Below are 21,939 nucleotides of genomic sequence, written 5' to 3'. Positions count from 1 at the left end.
TAGTAAATTTGCTCATCAAAGCTTGGGGGACAAGAAATATCATCTTCATCAAACATAGCTTCCCCAAGCTTGTAGCTTTGCAGATCATTAGCATCATGGATATTCAAGGAATTCATACTAACAACATTGCAATCATGCTCATCATTCACATATTTCATGCCAAGCATTCTATGTAATTCTTCTTCTAGCACTTGAGCACAATTTTCCTTTTCTTCATACTCACGAAAGATATTAAAAAGGTGAAGTGTATGAGACAAACTCAATTCCATTTTTTTGTAGTTTTCTTTTATAAACTAGACTAGTGATAAAACAAGAAACAAAAAGACTCGATTGCAAGATCTAAAGATATACCTTCACTTACCTAGCCTCCCCGGCAATGGCGCCAGAAAAGAGCTAGATGTCTACTACACAACCTTCTTCTTGTAGACATTGTTGGGCCTGCAAGTGCACAGGTTTGTAGGACAGTAGCAAATTTCCCTCAAGTGGATGACCTAAGGTTTATCAATCCGTAGGAGGCGTAGGATGAAGATGGTCTCTCTCAAGCAACCTTGCAACCAAATAACAAAGAGTCTCTTGTGTCCCCAACACACCCAATACAATGGCAAATTGTATAGGTGCACTAGTTCAGCGAAGAGATGGTGATACAAGTGCAAAATAGATAGTAGATATAGGTTTTTGTAATCTGAAATAATAAAAACAGCAAGGTAACAAGTGATAAACGTGAGCGTAAACGGTATTGCAATGATAGGAAACAAGGCATAGGGTTCATACTTTCACTAGTGCAAGTTCTCTCAACAATAATAACATAGATAGATCATATAACAAGCCCTCAACATGCAACAAAGAGTCACTCCGAAGCCACTAATAGCGGAGAACAAACATAGAGATTATGGTAGGGTACGAAACCACCTCAAAGTTATTCTTTCGGATCAATCTATAAAAGAGTTCATACTAGAATAACACCTTAAGATACAAATCAACCAAAACCCTAATGTCACCTAGATACTCCATTGTCACCTCAAGTATCCGTGGGCATGATTATACGATATGCATCACACATCTCAGATTCATCCAACCAACACAAAGTACTTCAAAGAGTGCCCCAAAGTTTCTATCGGAGAGTCAAGAACGTGTGCCAACCCCTATGCATCGGTTCCCAATGTCACGAAACCCGCAAGTTGATCACCAAAACATACATCAAGTGGCACATGATATCCCATTGTCACCACAGATAATCACGGCAAGACATACATCAAGTGTTCTCATAAAAGACTCAATCCGATAAGATAACTTCAAAGGGGAAACTCAATTCATCACAAGAGAGTAGAGGGGGAGAAACATCATAAGATCCAACTACAATAGCAAAGCTCGGGATACATCAAGATCGTGCCATAGATGGAACACGAGAGAGAACACGAGAGAGAGAGATCAAACACATAGCTATTGGTACATACCCTCAGCCCCGAGGGTGAACTACTCCCTCCTCGTCATGGATAGCACCGGGATGATGAAGATGGCCACCGGTGATGGGATCCCCCTCCGGCAGGGTGCCGGAACAGGGTCCCGATTGGTTATTGGTGGCTACAGAGGCTTGCGGCGGTGGAACTCCCGATCTATCTTCTGTTTTGGAAGTTTTAGGGTACGTAGGTATATATGGGTGCAGGGGGTACGTCGGTGGAGCTACAAGGGCCCCACGAGGTAGGGGGCACGCCCGGGGGGGTGGGCGCGCCCCCCACCCTCGTGGGCAGCCCGTATCTCCCCTGACGTGCACTCCAAGTTCCCTGGGTTGCTTTCCTTCCAAAAATAACTTCTCCAGTTGATTTCGTTCTGTTTTGACTCCGTCTGATATTCCTTTTCCTCGAAACACTGAAATAGGCATAAAATAGCAAATCTGGGCTGGGCCTCCGGTTAATAGGTTAGTCCCAAAAATAATATAAAAGTGGAAAATAAAGCCCAATATTGCCCAAAACAGTAGATAAATTAGCATGGAGCAATCAAAAATTATAGATACGTTGGAGACGTATCACTACTGCCTATAAAGAAGAAAGAAGTAATAGGTAGGGATGACAGGATTTGAACCTGTGACATTTTGTACCCAAAACAAATGCGCTACCAAGCTGCGCTACATCCCTTTTTGCAAATTAAATTGTTGTACAATGCCATTGTACACAATTCCTATCTTCTTTTCCACATCATAATTTTCTTCTTCTTTCTATTTTCTTCTTCTTTCTTTCTCTATCTATATATAGAACCCTCGTGTCATTTCTTCTTCTTGATCTCATATAATTGAGGAATTATATACATATAAAATCCAATGTAATTTCGCCTATAAAAGAAGGATTACTTTTCCTTGGTAATATATAGGAAGAAGGGGTCATCTTTTTCTTTTTTAGGGATAGGAAAACTCCGTCGATATGGTTCATTTGTTATTCCATATGAGTCCACCATACCTTCCTATATGATGTATCTACCTGTCGTTCCAAGTAAATTTGTATGTGCCAAACTCTAAACCTTCAAATGAAATTTGGTTTTGTATGCTCGAATAGCTCATGTACCAACTAGGGCAGTCTATATCTTCCATGCTAGGTGGGCTATTCTCACATGAGTGGACTTCGCTCATCATTCACGAGAAAATGGCCGGTAACCGGGATGCCCAGTCCCATGCACAAATGAAATCAAAATAAATGCAAACAAAACTCCCCAAGGATTGTTGTTAGTTGGACGGCACCCGTTGTTTCGGGCCAGCCATGGATTGATGTTCGTTAGTGGTGGGGGAGTATAAACTTTCCCATTTTGTTTGGGAACCGCCTATAATGTATGTAGCATGGAAGATATAGAGATCTCTTGGTTGTTATGTTGACAATGAAAGTATGTCACTCAAAATATTATTTATCTCTGTTTCAAAACTCGAGCTCTGGCACCTCTGCAAATCCCTGCTTCCCTCTGCGAAGGGCCTATCTACTTTTATGTTGAGTCATCATCCTCTTATTAAAAAGCACTAGTTGGAGAGCACCGTTGTCATTTGCATGCATTGCTATTAATTTACATCGAGTATGAATGTGACTGGATCTCTTTTACCATGAATTACAATGTCTAGTCAGTCCTTGATCTTCAGGGGTGCTCTGCATTTATTTTTTGCGGTCTCAGAAAGGGCTAGCGAGATACCATCTTGTTATATCATATTATGATTGTTTTGAGAAAGTGTTGTCATCCTAGATTTATTATTATTGCTTGCTAGTTGACTATGCCATATATATATGAGTAAACATGAGACTAAATGTTATTGTGAATATGGTTAATTCATAATCTTTGCTGAAAACTTGAATGTTGGCTTTACATATTTGCAACAACAAGACCAAACAGAGTTTGTAAAAGTTTTTCTTTATCTTTTTCAGTTTGTCAACTGAATTGCTTGAGGGCAAGCAAAGATTTGAGCTTGGGGGAGTTGATACATCTCCGACGTATCTACTTTTCCAAACACTTTTGCCCTTGTTTTGGACTCTAACTTGCATGATTTGAATAGAACTAACCCGGACTGACGCTGTTTTCAGCAGAACTGCTAGGGTGTTATTTATGTGCAGGAATAAAAGTTCTCGGAATGACCTAGAAATCCACGGAGACGTGTTTTGGAATTAATAAAAAGTATTGGCGAAAGAATCAACATCAGGGGGCCCACACCCTGTCCACGAGGGTGCAGGCCCCCCGGAGTGCACCCCCTGCCTCATGGGCCTCCTGGGACTCCACCGACCTCAACTCCAACTCTATATATTCAATTTCGGGGAGAAAAAAATCAGGGAGAAGGATTCATCATGTTTTACGATACGAAGCCACCGCCAAGACCTAATCTTCCTCGGGAGGGCTGATCTGGAGTTCGTTCGGGGCTCCAGAGAGGGGAATCCATCGCCATCGTCATCATCAACCATCCTCCATCACCAATTTCATGATGCTCACTGCCGTGCATGAGTAATCCCATCATATGCTTGCTGGACGGTGATGGGTTGGATGATATTTACCATGTAATCGAGTTAGTTTTGTTAGGGTTTGATCCCTAGTATCCATTATGTTCTAAGATTGATGTTGCTATGACTTTGCCATGCTTAATGCTTGTCACTAGGGCCCGAGTGCCAAGATTTCAGATCTGAACCTATTATGTTTTCATGAATATATGTGAGTTCTTGATCCTATCTTGCAAGTCAATAGTCACCTACTATGTGTTATGATCCGGCAACCCCGAAGTGACAATAATCGGGACCACTCCCGGTGATGACCGTAGTTTGAGGAGTTCATGTATTCACTAAGTGTTAATGCTTTGGTCCAATACCCTATTAAAAGGAGGCCTTAATATCCCTTAATTTCCAATAGGACCCCACTGCCACGGGAGGGTAGGACAAAATATGTCATGCAAGTTCTTTTCCATAAGCACGTATGACTATATTCGGAATACATGCCTACATTACATTGATGAACTGGAGCTAGTTCTATGTCATCCTATGTTATAACTGTTGCATGAGGAATCACATCCAACATAATTATCCATCATTGATCCATTGCCTACGAGCTTTTCACATATTGATCTTTGCTTAGTTACTTCTCCGTTGCCATCGTTACGATTACTACAAAACTGCTACTGTTACTTTTGCCACCGTTACCATTACTTCCATACTACTTTGCTACTAAATACTTTGCTGCAGATATTAAGTCTTTTAGGTGTGGTTGAATTGACAACTCAGCTGGTAATACTTGAGAATATTCTTTGGCTTCCCTTGTGTCAAATCAATAAATTTGGGTTGAATACTCTATCCTCGAAAACTGTTGTGATCCCCTATACTTGTGGGTTATCATCCGCCTTTTGAGCAATCATGCTAGCATCTCTCTTGAGTTGTGCAACACGAGCGTTTTCTGTGGATTCCACATTTTGTGCTCATTCCTTGGTTGCATGACCCCATTTATCTATTCGTGTGTGTGTTTCTGTGTGCCATTCATTGCTATTGGTCTACTTGTTTTGCTTGCAAATTTGTGAATCTCTTTCAACATTATTAACTCTTGCTAACATTTTGCATCAAGCATTGGAGTAAGAAGATCTCCCGCTTAAACATTGCCATTGAAAACACTAAGAAAACACTTCTGGAGCTAGATACTATTGAAGATCGCAGGCCACTTAGCATTCCTGAGCGAAACTTTCGCAATATCCTCAAAAAACATCTCTTAAGGCTTCTCCAGCATCAGAAAGAATATTGGAAAAAAATGCTACACTATTCGATGGATCCAATTCGGGGATGAAAACTCAAAGTTTTTTAAACTGTGGCTACTGAGCGTTACAGGAGAAATTGCATCAGCTTCCTGAAAACTGACGATGGAAGTGTTGTTGAGGATCATGCAGGCAAAGAATCTATACTCTTTGAGGCTTTCAAGACTTGGATGGGGCAGGCCAACCACTCGCCTATGAAATTCAACCTAGATAACCTTCTCAAGGATGAGGTGTTGTTTGCCAATCTCGTGGCGCCATTTACACATAAAGAGATTGATGATGTGGTGGCGGCAATGCCGCCCGATCGGGCCCCTGGCCCCGATGGTTTCAGTGGCGCTTTTTTGAAAGCTTGCTGGCCTATCCTCAAAGAAGACTTCTATCTCCTCTGCCAGGAATTTCATCAGGGTGGTCTCAGTCTGGAAAGTATTAATGCGGGCTATATCACGTTGATTCCAAAAAACAACTCGCCTGACAACGTCAATGACTTCAGCCCCATCACCCTCCTTAATTGTTGTCTGAAGCTAATCACTAAGATTCTGGCTAATCGTCTACAGAACATTATTCTTCAGTTGGTACACAAAAATCGGTACGGCTTCCTTCGGGGCAGATCCATACATGATTGCCTGGCCTTGGCCTTTGAATACATACATCAATGTCAAGCTTCCAAGAAAGAAATTGTTCTCCTTAAATTGGATTTTGCCAAGGCATTCGATACCATTGAGCATTCTGCTATGCTCCTCATCATGAAGAAAATGTGTTTTCCACCTGTATGGCTGGGTTGGATGCAAACTATCTTCTCTTCCGGCAAGTCTTCTGTGCTTCTCAACGGTGTTCCTGGCCGGCAATTTCATTGTAAATGCGGGGTCCGCCAGGGAGATCTTTGTTGGGGAACATAGTAATTTCAAAAAAATTCCTACGCACACGCAAGATCATGGTGATGATATAGCAACGAGAGGGGAGAGTGTTCGTCCATGTACCCTCGTAGACCGTAAGCGGAAGCGTTAGCACAACGTGGTTGATGTAGTCGTACGTCTTCACGATCCGACCGATCCAGGTACCGAACGTACGACACCTCCGAGTTCAGCACACGTTCAGCTCGATGACGATCCCCGGGCTCCGATCCAGCAAAGCTTCGGGGATGAGCTCCGTCAGCACGACGGCGTGGTGACGATGATGATGTTCTACCAGCGCAGGGCTTCGCCTAAACCCCGCGACGATATGACCGAGGTGGAATATGGTGGAGGGGGGCACCGCACACGGCTAAGGAACGATCCGCAGATCAACTTGTGTGTCATGGGGTGCCCCTGCCCCCGTATATAAAGGAGCAAGGAGGAGGGGGGCGGCCAAGGGGAGAGGCGCGCCCTAGGGGTGTCCTACTCCCACTGGGAGTAGGATTCCCCCTTTCCTAGTCCAACTAGGAGTCCTTCCAAGTAGTAGGAGTAGGAGACAAGGAAGGGGAAGAGAGAAGGGAAGGAAGGAGGGGTTGCGGCCCCTCCCCCTAGTCCAATTCGGACTAGGCCATGGGGGGGCGCGCGGCCTGCCCTATGCAGCCCCTCTCTCTTTCCCGTATGGCCCAATAAGGCCCAATACTTCTCCCCGGCGAATTCCCGTAACTCTCCGGTACTCCGAAAAATACCTGAATCACTCGGAACCTTTCCGAACTCCGAATATAGTCGTCCAATATATCGATCTTTATGTCTCGACCATTTCGAGACTCCTCATCATGTCCCCAATCTCATCCGGGACTCCGAACTCCTTAGGTACATCAAAACTCATAAACTCATAATAAAACTGTAATCGTAACGTTAAGCGTGCGGACCCTACGGGTTCGAAAACTATGTAGAATGACCTAGAACTATTCTCGGTCAATAACCAATAGCGGAACCTGGATGTCCATATTGGTTCCTACATATTCTACGAAGATCTTTATCGGTCAAACCGCATAACAACATACGTTGTTCCCTTTGTCATCGGTATGTTACTTGTCTGAGATTCGATCGTCGGTATCCAATACCTAGTTCAATCTCGTTATCGGCAAGTCTCTTTACTCGTTACGTAATGCATCATCCTGTTACCAACTCATTGGTCACATTGCTTGCAAGGCTTATAGTGATGTGCATTACCGAGAGGGCCCAGAGATACCTCTCCGACAATCGGAGTGACAAAACCTAATCTTGAAATACGCCAACTAAACATGTACCTTCGGAGACACCTGTAGTACTCCTTTATAATCACCCAGTTACGTTGTGACGTTTGGTAGCACCCAAAGTGTTCCTCCGATAAACGGGAGTTGCATAATCTCATAGTTACAGGAACATGTATAAGTCATGAAGAAAGCAATAGGAACATACTAAACGATCAAGTGCTAGGCTAACGGAATGGGTCATGTCAATCAGATCATTCTCCTAATGATGTGATCCCATTAATCAAATGACAACACATGTCTATGGTTAGGAAACATAACCATCTTTGATTAATGAGCTAGTCAAGTAGAGGCATACTAGTGACTATATGTTTGTCTATGTATTCACACATGTATCATGTTTCCGGTTAATACAATTCTAGCATGAATAATAAACATTTATCATGAAATAAGGAAATAAATAATAACTTTATTATTGCCTCTAGGGTATATTTCCTTCAGTCTCCCACTTGCACTAGAGTCAATAATCTAGTTTACATCACCATGTGATTTAACACCAATATTCACATCTGTATGTGATTAACACCCATAGTTCACATCGTCATGTGACCAACACCCAAAGGGTTTACTAGAGTTAATAATCTAGCTCACATCGCTATGTGATTAACACCCAAAGAGTACAAAGGTATGATCATGTTTTTGTTCATGAGAGAAATTTAGTCAACGGGTCTGTCACATACAAAGCCGTGTGTATTTTGCAAATATTCTATCTCTTCAATGCTCTGTATGGAGCTACTCTATCTTAATTGCTCCCACTTTGAATATGTATCCAGATTGAGACTTAGAGTCATCTGGATCAGTGTAAAAGTTTGCACCGATGTAACTTTTACAACGAACTCTTTTATCACCTCCATAATCGAGAAACATCTCCTTAGTCCTCACTAAGGATATTCTTGACCGCTGTCCAATGATCTACTATTAGATCAAAATTGTATTCCTTCGCCAAACTCAGAGCAAGGTATACAATATGTCTGGTTCACAACATAGCATACTTTATAGAACCTATGACTGAGGCATAGGGAATGACTTTTCATTCTCTTTCTATTTTCTGCCATGGTCGGGTCTTGAGTCTTACTCAACTTCACACCTTGCAACACAGGCAAGAACTCCTTCTTTGACTGTTCCATTTTGAACTATTTCAAAAATTTATCAAGGTATGTATTCATTGAAAAATCTTATCAAGCGTCTTGATCTATCTATATAGATCTTGATGCTCAATGTGTAAGCAGCTTCACCGAGGTCTTTCTTTGAAAAACTCTTATTCAAGTATCCTTTCATGCTATCCAGAATTTCTATATCATTTCCAATCAACAATATGTCATCCACATATAATATTAGAAATGCTACAGAGCTCCCACTCACTTTCTTGCAAATACAGGCTTCTCAAAAAGTCTATATAAAACCATATGCTTTGATCAACTCATCAAAGCGTATATTCCAACTCCGAGAGGCTTGCACCAGTCCATAAATGGATCGTTGGAGCTTGCACACTTTGTTAGCACCTTTAGGACTGACAAAACCTTCTGGTTGCATCATATACAACTCTTCTTTAATAAATCCATTAAGGAATGCAGTTTTGATATCCTTTTGCCACATTTCATAAAATGTGGTAATTGCTAACATGATTCGGACAGACTTAAGCAGTTGAGAAAATCTCATTGTAGTCAACATCTTGAACTTGTCGAAAAACCTTTTTGTGACAAGTCGAGCTTTGTAAATAGTAACACTACTATCAACGTCCGTCTTCCTCTTGAAGATCCATTTATACAATATGGCTTGCCGATCATCGGGCAACTCCACCAAAGTCCACACTTTGTTCTTATACATGGATCCCATCTCAGATTTCATGGCCTCAAGCCATTTCGCGGAATCTAGGCTCATCATCGCTTCCTCATAGTTCGTAGATTCATCATGGTCTAGCAACATGACTTCCAGAACAGGATTACCGTACCACTCTGGTGCGGATCTTACTCTGGTAGACCTACGAGGTCCAGTAGTAACTTGATCTGAAGTTTCATGATCATTATCATTAGCTTCCTCACTAATTGGTGTAGGAATCACTAGAACTGATTTCTGTGATAAACCACTTTCTAATTCAGGAGAAGGTACAATTACCTTATCAAGCTCTACTTTCCTCCCACTCACTTCTTTCGAGAGAAACTCCTTCTCTAGAAAGGATCCATTCTTAGCAACGAATATCTTGCCTTCGGATCTGGGATAGAAGGTGTACCCAACAGTTTCCTTTGGGTATTCTATGAAGACGCACTTCTCCGATTTGGGTTCGTGCTTATCAGGTTGAAAACCCTTTTCATATAAGCATCGCAACTCCAAACTTTAAGAAATGACAACTTAGGTTTACTGCTAAACCATAGTTCATACGGTGTCATTTCAATGGATTTAGATGGTGCCCTTTTTAACGTGAATGCAACTGTCTCTAATGCATAACCCCAAAACAATAGTGGTAAAACTGTAAGAGACATCATAGATCGCACCATATCAATAAAGTGCGGTTACGACGTTCGGACACACCATAACGTTGTGGTGTTCCAGGTGGCGTGAGCTGTGAAACTATTCCACATTGTTTTAATTGAAGACCAAACTTGTAACTCAAAATATTCGTCTCCGCGATCAGATCGCAGAAACTTTATTTTCTTGTTACGATGATTTTTCCACTTCACTTTGAAATTCTTTGAACCTTCAACTATTTCAGACTTATGTTTCATCAAGTAGATATACCCATATCTGTTCAAATCATCTTGTGAAGGTCAGAAAATAATGATATTTGCCACGAGCCTTCATACTCATTGGTCTGCATACATCAGTATGTATTATTTCCAACAAGTCAGTAGCTCGTTCCATTGTTCCGAAGAATGGAGTTTTAGTCATCTTGCCCAAAAGGCACGGTTCGCAAGCATCAAATGATTCATAACCAAGTGATTCCGAAAATCCATCTTTATGGAGTTTCTTCATGCGCTTTACACCGATATGACCCAAACGGCAGTGCCACAAATAAGTTGCACTATCATTATTAACTTTGCATCTTTTGGCATTAATATTATGAATATGTGTATCACTACGGTCGAGATCCAACAAACTATTTTCATTGGGTGTATAACCATCGAAGGTCTTATTCATGTAAACAGAATAACAATTATTCTTTAACTTTAAATGAATAACTGTATTGCAATAAACATGATCAAATCATATTCATGCTCAACGCAAACGCTAAATAACATTTATTTAGGCTTAACACTAATCCCGAAAGTATAGGGAGTGTGCGATGATGATCATATCAATCTTGGAACTACTTCCAACACTCATCGTCACTTCCCCTTCAACTAGTCTCTGTTTATTCTGTAACTCCTGTTTCGAGTTACTAATCTTAGCAACCGAACAAGTATCAAATACTCAGGGGCTACTATAAACACTAGTAAGGCACACATCAATAATCTGTATATCAAATATACCCTTGTTCACTTTGCCATCCTTCTTATCCACCAAATATTCAGGGCATTTCCGCTTCCAGTGACCATTTCCTTTGCAGTGTAAACACTCAGTTTCAGGATTTGGTCCAGCTTTGGTCTTCTTCATGGGAGTGACAACTTGTTTGTCCTTCCACTTGAAGTTCCCTTTCTTTCCCTTTGCCCTTCTCTTGAAACTAGCGGTCTTGTCAATCATCAACACTTGATGCTCTTTCTTGATTTCTACCTTCGTCGATTTCAACATCACGAAGAGCTCGGGAATCGTTTTTGTCATCCCTTGCATACTATAGTTCATCACGAAGTTCTAGTAACTTAGTGACGGTGACTAGAGAATTCTGTCAATCACTATCTTATCTGGAAGATTAACTCCCACTTGATTCAAGCGATTGAAGTACCCAGACAATCTGAGCACATGCTCACTAGTTGAGCGATTCTCCTCCATCTTTTAGCTATAGAACTTGTTGGAGACTTCATATCTCTCAACTCGGGTATTTGCTTGAAATATTAACTTCAATACCTGGAACATCTTATATGGTCCATGACGTTCAAAACGTCTTTGAAGTCCCGATTCTAAGCCGTTAAGCATGGTGCACTAAACTATCAAGTAGTCATCATATTGAGCTAGCCAGACGTTCATAACGTCTGCATCTGCTCCTGCATTAGGTCTGTCACCTAGCGGTGCATTAAAGACATAATTCTTCTGGGCAGCAATGAGGATAAACCTCAGATCACGGATCCAATCCGCATCATTGCTACTAACATTTTTCAACACAATTTTCTCTAGGAACATATCAAAATAAATATATGAAAGCAACAACGTGAGCTATTGATCTACAACATAATTTGAAAAATACTACCAGGACTAAGTTCATGATAAATTTAAGTTCAATTAATCATATTACTTAAGAACTCCCACTTAGATAGACATCCCTCTAATCCTCTAAGTGATTACGTGATCCATATCAACTAAACCATGTCCGATCATCACGTGAGATGGAGTAGTTTCAATGGTGAACATCACTATGTTGATCATATCTACTATATGATTCACGTTCGACCTTTCGGTCTCCGTGTTTCGAGGCCATATCTGTATATGCTCGGCTCGTCAAGTTTAACCTGAGTGTTCCGCGTGTGCAACTGTTTTGCACCCGTTGTATTTGAACGTAGAGCCTATCACACCCGATCATCACGTGGTGTCTCAGCACGAAGAACTTTCGCAACGGTGCATACTCAGGGAGAACACTTCTTGATAATTAGTGAGAGATCATCTTAAAATGCTACCGTCAATCAAAGCAAGATAAGATGCATAAAGGATAAACATCACATGCAATCAATATAAGTGATATGATATGGCCATCATCATCTTGTGCTTGTGATCTCCATCTTCAAAGCACTATCGTGATCACCATCGTCACCGACGCGACACCTTGATCTCCATCGTAGCATCTTTGTCGTTGCGCCATCTATTGCTTCTATGACTATCGCTCCCGCTTAGTGATAAAGTAAAGCAATTACAGGGCGTTTGCATTTCATACAATAAAGCGACAACCATATGGCTCCTGCCAGTTGCCGATAACTTCGGTTACAAAACATGATCATCTCATACAATAAAATATAGCATCACGTCTTGACCATATCACATCACAACATGCCCTGCAAAAACAAGTTAGACGTCCTCTACTTTGTTGTTGCAAATTTTACGTGGCTGCTACGGGCTTAGCAAGAACCGTTCTTACCTACGCATCAAAACCACAACGATAGTTCGTCAAGTTAGTGCTGTTTTAACCTTCGCAAGGACCGGGCGTAGCCACACTCGATTCAGCTAAAGTGAGAGAGACAGACACCCGCCAGCCACCTTTAAGCACGAGTGCTCGTAACGGTGAAACCAGTCTCGCGTAAGCGTACGCGTAATGTCGGTCTGTGCCGCTTCATCTCACAATACCGCCGAACCAAAGTATGACATGCTGGTAAGCAGTATGACTTGTATCGCCCACAACTCACTTGTGATCTACTCGTGCATATAACATCAACGCATAAAACCTGGCTCGGATGCCACTGTTGGGGAACGTAGTAATTTCAAAAAATTTCCTACGCACACGCAAGATCATGGTGATGATATAGCAACGAGAGGGGAGAGTGTTCGTCCACGTACCCTCATAGACCGTAAGCGGAAGCGTTAGCACAATTCGGTTGATGTAGTCATACGTCTTCACGATCCGACCGATCCAAGTATCGAACGTACGGCACCTCTGAGTTCAGCACACGTTCAGCTCGATGACGATCCCCGGGCTCCGATCCAGCAAAACTTCGGGGATGAGTTCCGTCAGCACGACGGCGTGGTGACGATGATGATGTTCTACCAGCGCAGGGCTTCGCCTAAACCCCGCGACGATATGACCGAGGTGGAATATGGTGGAGGGGGGCACCGCACACGGCTAAGGAACGATCCGTAGATCAACTTGTGTGTCATGGGGTGCCCCCTGCCCCCGTATATAAAGGAGCAAGGAGGAGGGGGCCGGCCAAGGGGAGAGGCGCGCCCTAGGGGCGTCCTACTCCCACTGGGAGTAGGATTCCCCCTTTCCTAGTCCAACTAGGAGTCCTTCCAAGTAGTAGGAGTAGGAGACAAGGAAGGGGAAGAGAGAAGGGAAGGAAGGAGGGGTTGCGGCCCCTCCCCCTAGTCCAATTCGGACTAGGCCATGGGGGGGCGCGGCCTGCCCTATGCAGCCCCTCTCTCTTTCCCGTATGGCCCAATAAGGCCCAATACTTCTCCCCGGCGAATTCCCGTAACTCTCCGGTACTTCGAAAAATACCCGAATCACTCGGAACCTTTCCGAACTCCGAATATAGTCGTCCAATATATCGATCTTTACGTCTCGGCCATTTCGAGACTCCTCATCATGTCCCCAATCTCATCCGGGACTCCGAACTCCTTCGGTACATCAAAACTCATAAACTCATAATAAAACTGGCATCGTAACGTTAAGCGTGCGGACCCTACGGGTTCGAGAACTATGTAGACATGACCTAGAACTATTCTCGGTCAATAACCAATAGCGGAACCTGGATGCCCATATTAGTTCCTACATATTCTACGAAGATCTTTATCGGTCAAACCGCATAACAACATACGTTGTTCCCTTTGTCATCGGTATGTTACTTGTCCGAGATTCGATCGTCGGTATCGGCAAGTATCTTTACTCATTACGTAATGCATCATCCCGTTACCAACTCATTGGTCACATTGCTTGCAAGGCTTATAGTGATGTGCATTACCGAGAGGGCCCAGAGATACCTCTCCGACAATCGGAGTGACAAAACCTAATCTCGAAATACGCCAACTCAACATGTACCTTCGGAGACACCTGTAGTACTCCTTTATAATCACCCAGTTACGTTGTGACGTTTGGTAGCACCCAAAGTGTTCCTCCGGTAAACGGGAGTTGCATAATCTCATAGTTACAGGAACATGTATAAGTCATGAAGAAAGCAATAGCAACATACTAAACGATCAAGTGCTAGGCTAACGGAATGGGTCATGTCAATCAGATCATTCTCCTAATGATGTGATCCCATTAATCAAATGACAACACATGTCTATGGTTAGGAAACATAACCATCTTTGATTAATGAGCTAGTCAAGTAGAGGCATACTAGTGACTATATGTTTGTCTATGTATTCACACATGTATCATGTTTCCGGTTAATACAATTCTAGCATGAATAATAAACATTTATCATGAAATAAGGAAATAAATAATAACTTTATTATTGCCTCTAGGGCATATTTCCTTCAATCTTATGTCCCCCCCTTATTTTTGTCATTGCGGCTGATCTCTTTCAAACTGCCATCAACGAAGCACTAGAACAAGGCATGATCGGCCACCCGATCCCTCCCAAAGGTGATGCTAAGTACCCTATCATCCAATATGCAGACGATACTATCATTGTTTTGCCTGCATGTCTTCTCCAAGCGGCCAAGATGAAACAAATCCTTGAAGACTACGCCACATCCATTGGGCTCAAAATCAACTTTCATAAATCGACGATCGTCCCTATCAACACCCCAGCCGACAAATGCAGTGCCCTGGCAATTCTTTTTGGTTGCACCCAAGCAGCTATGCCGTTCACTTACCTGGGCCTGCCTTTAGGGACTGTCGTGGTTCTAAGGCTGATAGTAGAAAGGGGGGGGGGTGGTATGGAGAGGCAAGATCTCAACTATGGTGAAGGTGTACACACGAGTTTTACGAGTTCAGGCCCTTCTCAGAGGAAGTAACAGCCCTACGTCTCGGTGCCCGAAGGCGGTCGATTGGATTATATGTGATGTTACAGGGGGTGCGAACCCTTGTGCCAGAGCAGGAGGGTGGCTTATATAGAGTTCGCCAGGACCCTCTCCGCCCTCCATTAATGGGGACTTAATGTACATAAAGTGGGGGCGTTAGTCGTAACACCAGCCTTAAGTGTTGTTAATGACCTTAAAGACTACGGAGTGAATGCCTGCCCGTTGTAACGCTGAGTGACTCCTAGTCTTCGGTAGGTCGAGTGATTCTCTGGATGGTCGAATGACAATAGGTAGGAAGACTCCCAAGTGACATGATGTCGAGTGGATTGCACTCGACATCTTCGACTGCGGGTCTCATGCTACCTCTTGAACTTCTTGTCTTCTTGGGTAGTGACCTTGGGTAGGACGTATAGGTCAAGCCTATGACCCTACCCCGGGCTTGTATCCTCATCAGTAGCCCCCGAATGGATTAAGGTTCGAGTGGAAAGTAGGCTGGAGTTGAACTTGTTCTGAGTCTTGCACCTTCGCGAGCGTTTTCTGCAAGATGGAAAACTCGCGTTGGTACTTCATCGTCGATTCAGTCGCCTTGATACATTCAGAGAGTCGTCGACTAAACTTGTGGCGTCGTCTGCCGAGTGCTGTATTAGAGTGCAGGATCTTGGGCGCGATTGGCTGCTGCGCATCCCAGATTTCGCGGGATACAAAATTTCGGGGAAGCGCGCGGGACGGGGAGTGCCAAAGCGGGCGGAGCGGATAAACAGTGATGCCTCGATTTCCCTGCCGCCTTTTTTGCCACGTATGTTGCACGCGACTGTTGCAGGATTTGACGGGATTGCCTGGTCCCACGCGTCAGTCACTCGGAAGCGACCCTTTATAAGGCGACGTGGGCCAAGGCGTCTGCACTGTGCACGCTTGTTCCTCCTTCTTCTTCCTCCACTTCTCCGCCGCGCCCAGCTCTTCTGTTTCGCCGCCGCCGCTCCGCCGCCATGGTGAAGGATAAGACGGCGGCGCTAGAGCGTGCAAAGAAGGCGAAGGGGGCGACGAAGGGCAAGCACCGCGGGTCGTCATCATGCACGGGGCTGCCATCGGGCTAGATCCAGGGCGATTGGATCCGGTCTTCGATTTGGCAGGAGGATCTGGACGAGCTGGCGGAGTCTGGGCTGATCGCCAAGGGAGCGTCAAGGTTGCCGGAGGGGGAGATGGAGCCTCAACCTCGACCGGGTGAGTGCGTACTGCTCACCACCCACGTCGACCGGGGTTTTTCGCTTCCTTCGCATCCTTTCTTCCGGGGGTTCTTGAATTTTTTCGGCGCCCAACTCCACCATTTTTCTCCTAACACCATCACGTATCTGGCCGCCTTTGTGTCGATGTGTGAAAACTTCTTGGGGTGTCGACCGCACTGGGGTCTTTTCAAACATATCTTCACCATCTGCTCCCACTCGATCAAAAAAGCTAAGTCGAGTGACTCAAAAGACCAATGTCATCCAGATGTGCGGGGGGTTAGGTATCCAAAAAAGTCATAGGAGTTCTTTCCCTGCTATGACTCTCCCTGAATCGGTTAGAGGCTGGCAGTCGACCTGGTTCTACTGCCAGGACGCCGCAGCTCCAGGTCAGTCGACCGACCTCCCCCACTTCACATTCGACCGCATTCAGACCCCTTCTCCACTCAAAGTGACCGCTGCTGAGAACATGGAGACGAATATGCTGGTGGACAAAGTGGTTCAACTTATCAACGAGGGTGTCACCGGCCTGGACCTGCTGGAAGTGTTCCTCAGTCGACGCATCCAGCCTCTCCAGGCTCGTGATCATCCTATGTGGCTATACTCCGGACCTGAAGACACCGCTCGGGTCCACCCAGAGGAAGTGTCGTCCGAGACCATGGCCATGTGGTTGAGGAGTATCACAGGAAATCAAGACAACCCCAGAGGATCCAGGCGAGTCATCCCTTTCAGAGACGAAAATCTGCCCGACAAGGTACACCCTTTTATTCCGACTGCCTAGCGTGTATGTTCCGACTGCACCTGATGTCGACTGACTTTTACTTGACTTTTGTCTTGTAGGTTTTTACCAAGATGTGTTCGATGCCCAACGGCGAGCAAGCTCTAGAGCAGGGCCAGGAAGGAGAGGCCAGCGCAGAAGAGAGCGGCGACTGGGAGTCTTCGGATGAAGAGGAGGAGGAGGAGAGCGAGGAGTCGGACAACAAGGAATAAGTCGACTCGCCACCGGTTCCGAGCGCCGATCCAAGCAGCAACATGACCCAGCGGGTAGGCGCGGGAAGAACGTGGCTTTGAGTTCTCACGCTCAGAAGCGCACTCGGATGTCGACTCCGGAGCCGACGGAGAAGATCGCCAAGCAGCCCAAGGTTGCTCCTCCCAAGACTCGGAAGACTTTGCCGCGGATCAAGATGGACGTCCTAGTGGCTTCGGGGTGAGTATCACACTTGTGTTTATGCAGACCAACTGAAATTTCTGTTCTGACCAATTGGATTATGCATCTTTCTAGTCCCACCTCTGCTGCTACTGACATGGATGTCGATAAGGCACCAGGAGACGAGGAGGCCACCTCTCGGGCTGGTAAGTCCGTTCGACCAAGTTTCCTTTGGTCGAGTGGGTAATCAATCGACTGAATATTTGATATTTCTCCCTTTCTGCAGCTCCGCAAGAAATTGTTGTGCTCCCTGATGATGGAGAAGAAGAAGCGCCTCTACAGGAGAGGAGGAAGAAGAGTGGAAGCTCGAGCAGGAGGAGGCTTGAAATTCAAGTCCCTCAGTCAACGCCGACGCTTGAGGCGGTGGTCGAATGCTCCGGAGGACCATTTCGGACCAACGTCACATTCTCCAACCCGCTGATGACTGATAGTCCGTCGGGCTCGACTGCACAGACTCCTGCCGCTCCGGTGCAACTCCACGCGTCCGACCCGGTAACTGCTTCGACTACCTTGGAGCCATCACTCTTTGCCGCGTATTAGACCCCAAACGACTCGCCGAGTGCCGCTAGGGAAGCTCTTCGTCAGGTGAACCTTGTCATGGAGCAAGTGAAGGTGATGCATGAAGCTAGTCAGGTGGCTTACAACGCCAGTTCTGCCCTTCAGATCAATGTTCAGGTCAGCAAAACTCTGACTGAACTTTTGAGTGTTGTTTTATATCTGATCACTAACTGGGGGTGTTCCTTTGTTCAGAGTTTAGGAAATCTTCCACTCAGCTCGCCTCGGGCTGAGTCTCAGTAAACTGTTCGAATCAGGGAGGGCACGCCGAGTGCACCCACTAGGTGTAGTCCCGGAGACCACGGTCGACTGCTGGCAGTCGACTGAGGTCTTATGATGTATTCTCTCTCTTTTTTTTTGAACTCACACTGGGCAGACCCTGCTAAGTATTGATCTGAACCAGTGGGGGCACGCTAAGTGCACCCACTGGGTGTAGTCCCCGAGACTACTGTTGAAAATTTGTTTCGGCAGTAGTCTTAGAGCAACTTTTCCATGTCACTGTTTCTTATTTCTGTCGACTGACATATCTCTCTTGTTGACTGCAGAGATCTTGTGATCTTGGAGCTCGACTTTCTGAGTTAAAGAAGAAGCATATCAGCGTTGAACTTGACCTTGAACTCGCAAAGAAGAATCTCAAGACTGCTCAACAAGAGAAGGCCATCATGGGAGGTAATCATTCGTCCGTCTTGTCCACTTTGTAGCTCGCACTTCGCACTGCTTTTTCTTTCAGTCTCTTTGAACCGAGTGACTTCACACAAGCAGATGTGCGTAGTGAAAATCGCCAACTTCAGGCTCGTCTAAAGAGTGTTGTTTCTTTAGAGAGGATGAAGGAGGCTTTGGAGAAGAAGGACCTAGACCTTGCTGCTGCTCAGAAGGAGGCACGTGAGAAGATGAGGCTTGCGGACCAGAAGCTGGCTTCAGTCGACAAATTGGAGGAGGAGAATGCGAAGTTGAAGACCGCCATCTCAGAAGCTAATCAAGAAGTCGAGCAGCTGAGGAAGGACAAGGAGAACCTGACCACTGAAGTCGGCGGCCTCAGAACCAAAACAGACAAGCTAGAGTCCTATCTGGAACAACTTGCCGCAAAACTTGTTCTAAAGCTTGAATGTATGGTCATTCGACTGGTTAATTTGTCGTCGACTGAAGTTTGTTGTTATATTGTCAACTCATCGTTTTTCACGATGGGACAGAACTTTGTCAGGACTTCGAAGCTGAAACCGGGCTGGTCGAGACAGGTCTCGACCCCATCAATTATCCCATGAAAGATGACGTTGCAATGAACCTGCTGCGACTGGAGTCACGCTTGGATGGTGTAGTCGCTTATCTGGCTCGATTGAAGGCGGCGATGACCCGAGTGGACGCTGAGCTCTGGCCTCGGGCGGAACTTTCTCAAGACCTCGAGTCGCTGATGACTCGACTCAATCAGATTCTAGGCCGAGTGCAAGAGTGGAAGAAGTCCTCTGCTCACTGTGGTGCTGAGGTAGCCTTGTCATTGGTCCGAGTGCACTGCAAGGAGGCTAAGGAAGACAAGTTGGCTGCCCTCAAGGTAGCGAATACTAAGAAGCACTCCTTCCAGTCCTTCATGGACACCTTCCACGAGGCAGCCACTCGTATTGCCGACAGCATCTACCTCGACAGCTTCTGCGATCCGGCCAGTCCTTCTACCGCCGAGTGACTGAAAAACATTATGCTTCACCTTTATTTGCCTCGGAATGCCGAGTGATTTTGTAATCGTTAAAACTCCTTCGGGTTTGACGCCCGAGTACTTTAATCTGCGGTTAGGAATCTTTGGATTTATCTTCGAATATGTTGCGTTTATCTTCGAGTGAAATTTGTTCTTCTCTCGGATTGGTTTCTGTTTGCTGGATGCAGGTTCTAAAGAAGAATCAGCAGTCGACCAGTTGGACGAACCTTGAGCAGCATTGATCAGCTCATCAACAAGGCACTCGGCAATGGTCTTGACGTTCCTATCAGCCGTCTGCTTTGGCGCTAGCCGTTGGATGGGCCTTTGACAGAGCGCATAATCTCGTCCTTCTTCTTGACGGTGCAGCCCTGGAGTGGGGGTCGTGGCCGGCCCGCACTTTGCTAAGTCCCCAAGCGAGACAGTCAATTTTCACTTGGGAGGGTTTTTAAAACTTAGGCGAGTACTGGACTGCAGCTAAGCCCCCGAGTGGGAGGATTGCTCGCCACTTGGTAGGATTTTTCAAACTTAGGTGAGTACTGGACTGCAGCTAAGCCCCCAAGCGGGAGGATTGCTCACCACTCGGTAGGATTTTTCAAACTTAGGCGAGTACTGGACTGCAGCTAAGCCCCCAAGCGGGAGGATTGCTCACCACTCGGTAGGATTTTTCAAACTTAGGCGAGTACTGGACTGCAGCTAAGCCCCCGAGTGGGAGGATTGCTCACCACTCGGTAGGATTTTTCAAATTTAGGCAAGTATTTGCTACGTCTTGAGCTTGCGTTGGTTTTCCTCAAAGAGGAGCGGGTGATGTAGCAGTAGCAGAGTAAGTATTTCCCTCGGTTTTTGAGAACCAAGGTATCAATCCAGTAGGAGGCTCCTCAAAAGTCCCACGCACCTACACAAACAAACAAAGAACTCGCAACCAACGCAATAAAGGGGTTGTCAATCCCTTCACGGCCACTTACGAAAGTGAGATCTAATAAAGATAGTATGATAAGATAAATATATTTTTGGTATTTTATAATATAGATGCAAAAAGTAAAGATGCAAATAAAAGTAGATTGAAAGCAAATATGATAAGAGATAGACCCGGGGGCCATAGGTTTCACTAGAGGCTTCTCTCAAGATAGCATAAGTATTACGGTGGGTGAACAAATTACTGTTGAGCAATTGATAGAAAAGCGCATAATTATGAGATTATCTAGGCATGATCATGTATATAGGCATCACGTCCATAACAAGTAGACCGACTCCTGCCTCCATCTACTACTATTACTCCATACGTCGACCGACTCCTGCCTGCATCTAGAGTATTAAGTTCTTAAGAACAGAGTAACGCATTAAGCAAGATGACATGATGTAGAGGGATAAACTCAAGCAATATGATATAAACCCCATCTTGTTATCCTCGATGGCAACAATACAATACGTGCCTTGCAGCCCTTTCTGTCACTGGGTAAGGACATCGCAAGATTGAACCCAAAGCTAAGCACTTCTCCCATGGCAAGAAAGATCAATCTAGTAGGCCAAACCAAACTGATAATTCGAAGAGACTTGCAAAGATAACTCAATCATACATAAAAGAATTCAGAGAAGATTCAAATATTATTCATAGATAAACTTGATCATAAACCCACAATTCATCGGATCTCGACAAACACACCGCAAAAAGAGTTTACATCGAATAGATCTCCACAAGAGAGGGGGAGAACATTGTATTGAGATCCAGAAAGAGAGAAGAAGCCAGCTAGCTAATAACTATGGACCCGTAGGTCTGTGGTACACTACTCACAACTCATCGGAGGGGCAAGGATGTTGATGTAGAAGCCCTCCATGGTCGATTCCCACTCTGGCAGAGTGTCGGCGAAGGCTCCAAGATGGGATCTCGCGGATACAGAAGGTTACGGTGGTGGAAATTGTGTTTCGTTGTGCCCCTGGATGTTTTCGGGGTACGTAGGTATATATAGGAGGAAGAAGTACGTCGGTGGCCGCCCGAGGGGCCCACGAGACAGGGGGCGCGCCCTACAGGGGGGGGGGGCGCGGCCTCCTATCTCATGGGGGCCT

General features: G+C 45.0%; 1 non-coding gene across 1 annotated transcript; it reads right to left on the bottom strand.

Annotated features, from left to right (window-relative positions):
* Positions 1-2,058: 2,058 nt before the first annotated feature.
* On the bottom strand, positions 2,059-2,132 carry TRNAP-UGG. The gene has a single exon. It is a non-coding gene; the product is annotated as a tRNA-Pro (tRNA).
* Positions 2,133-21,939: the final 19,807 nt, after the last annotated feature.

Source organism: Triticum dicoccoides, chromosome 7B (assembly GCF_002162155.2).
Source record: "Triticum dicoccoides isolate Atlit2015 ecotype Zavitan chromosome 7B, WEW_v2.0, whole genome shotgun sequence".
Lineage (NCBI taxonomy): Eukaryota > Viridiplantae > Streptophyta > Magnoliopsida > Poales > Poaceae > Triticum > Triticum dicoccoides.
The sequence above is the reverse complement of the archived record's forward strand: the minus strand, read 5'-3'. Positions and strand labels throughout refer to the sequence as shown.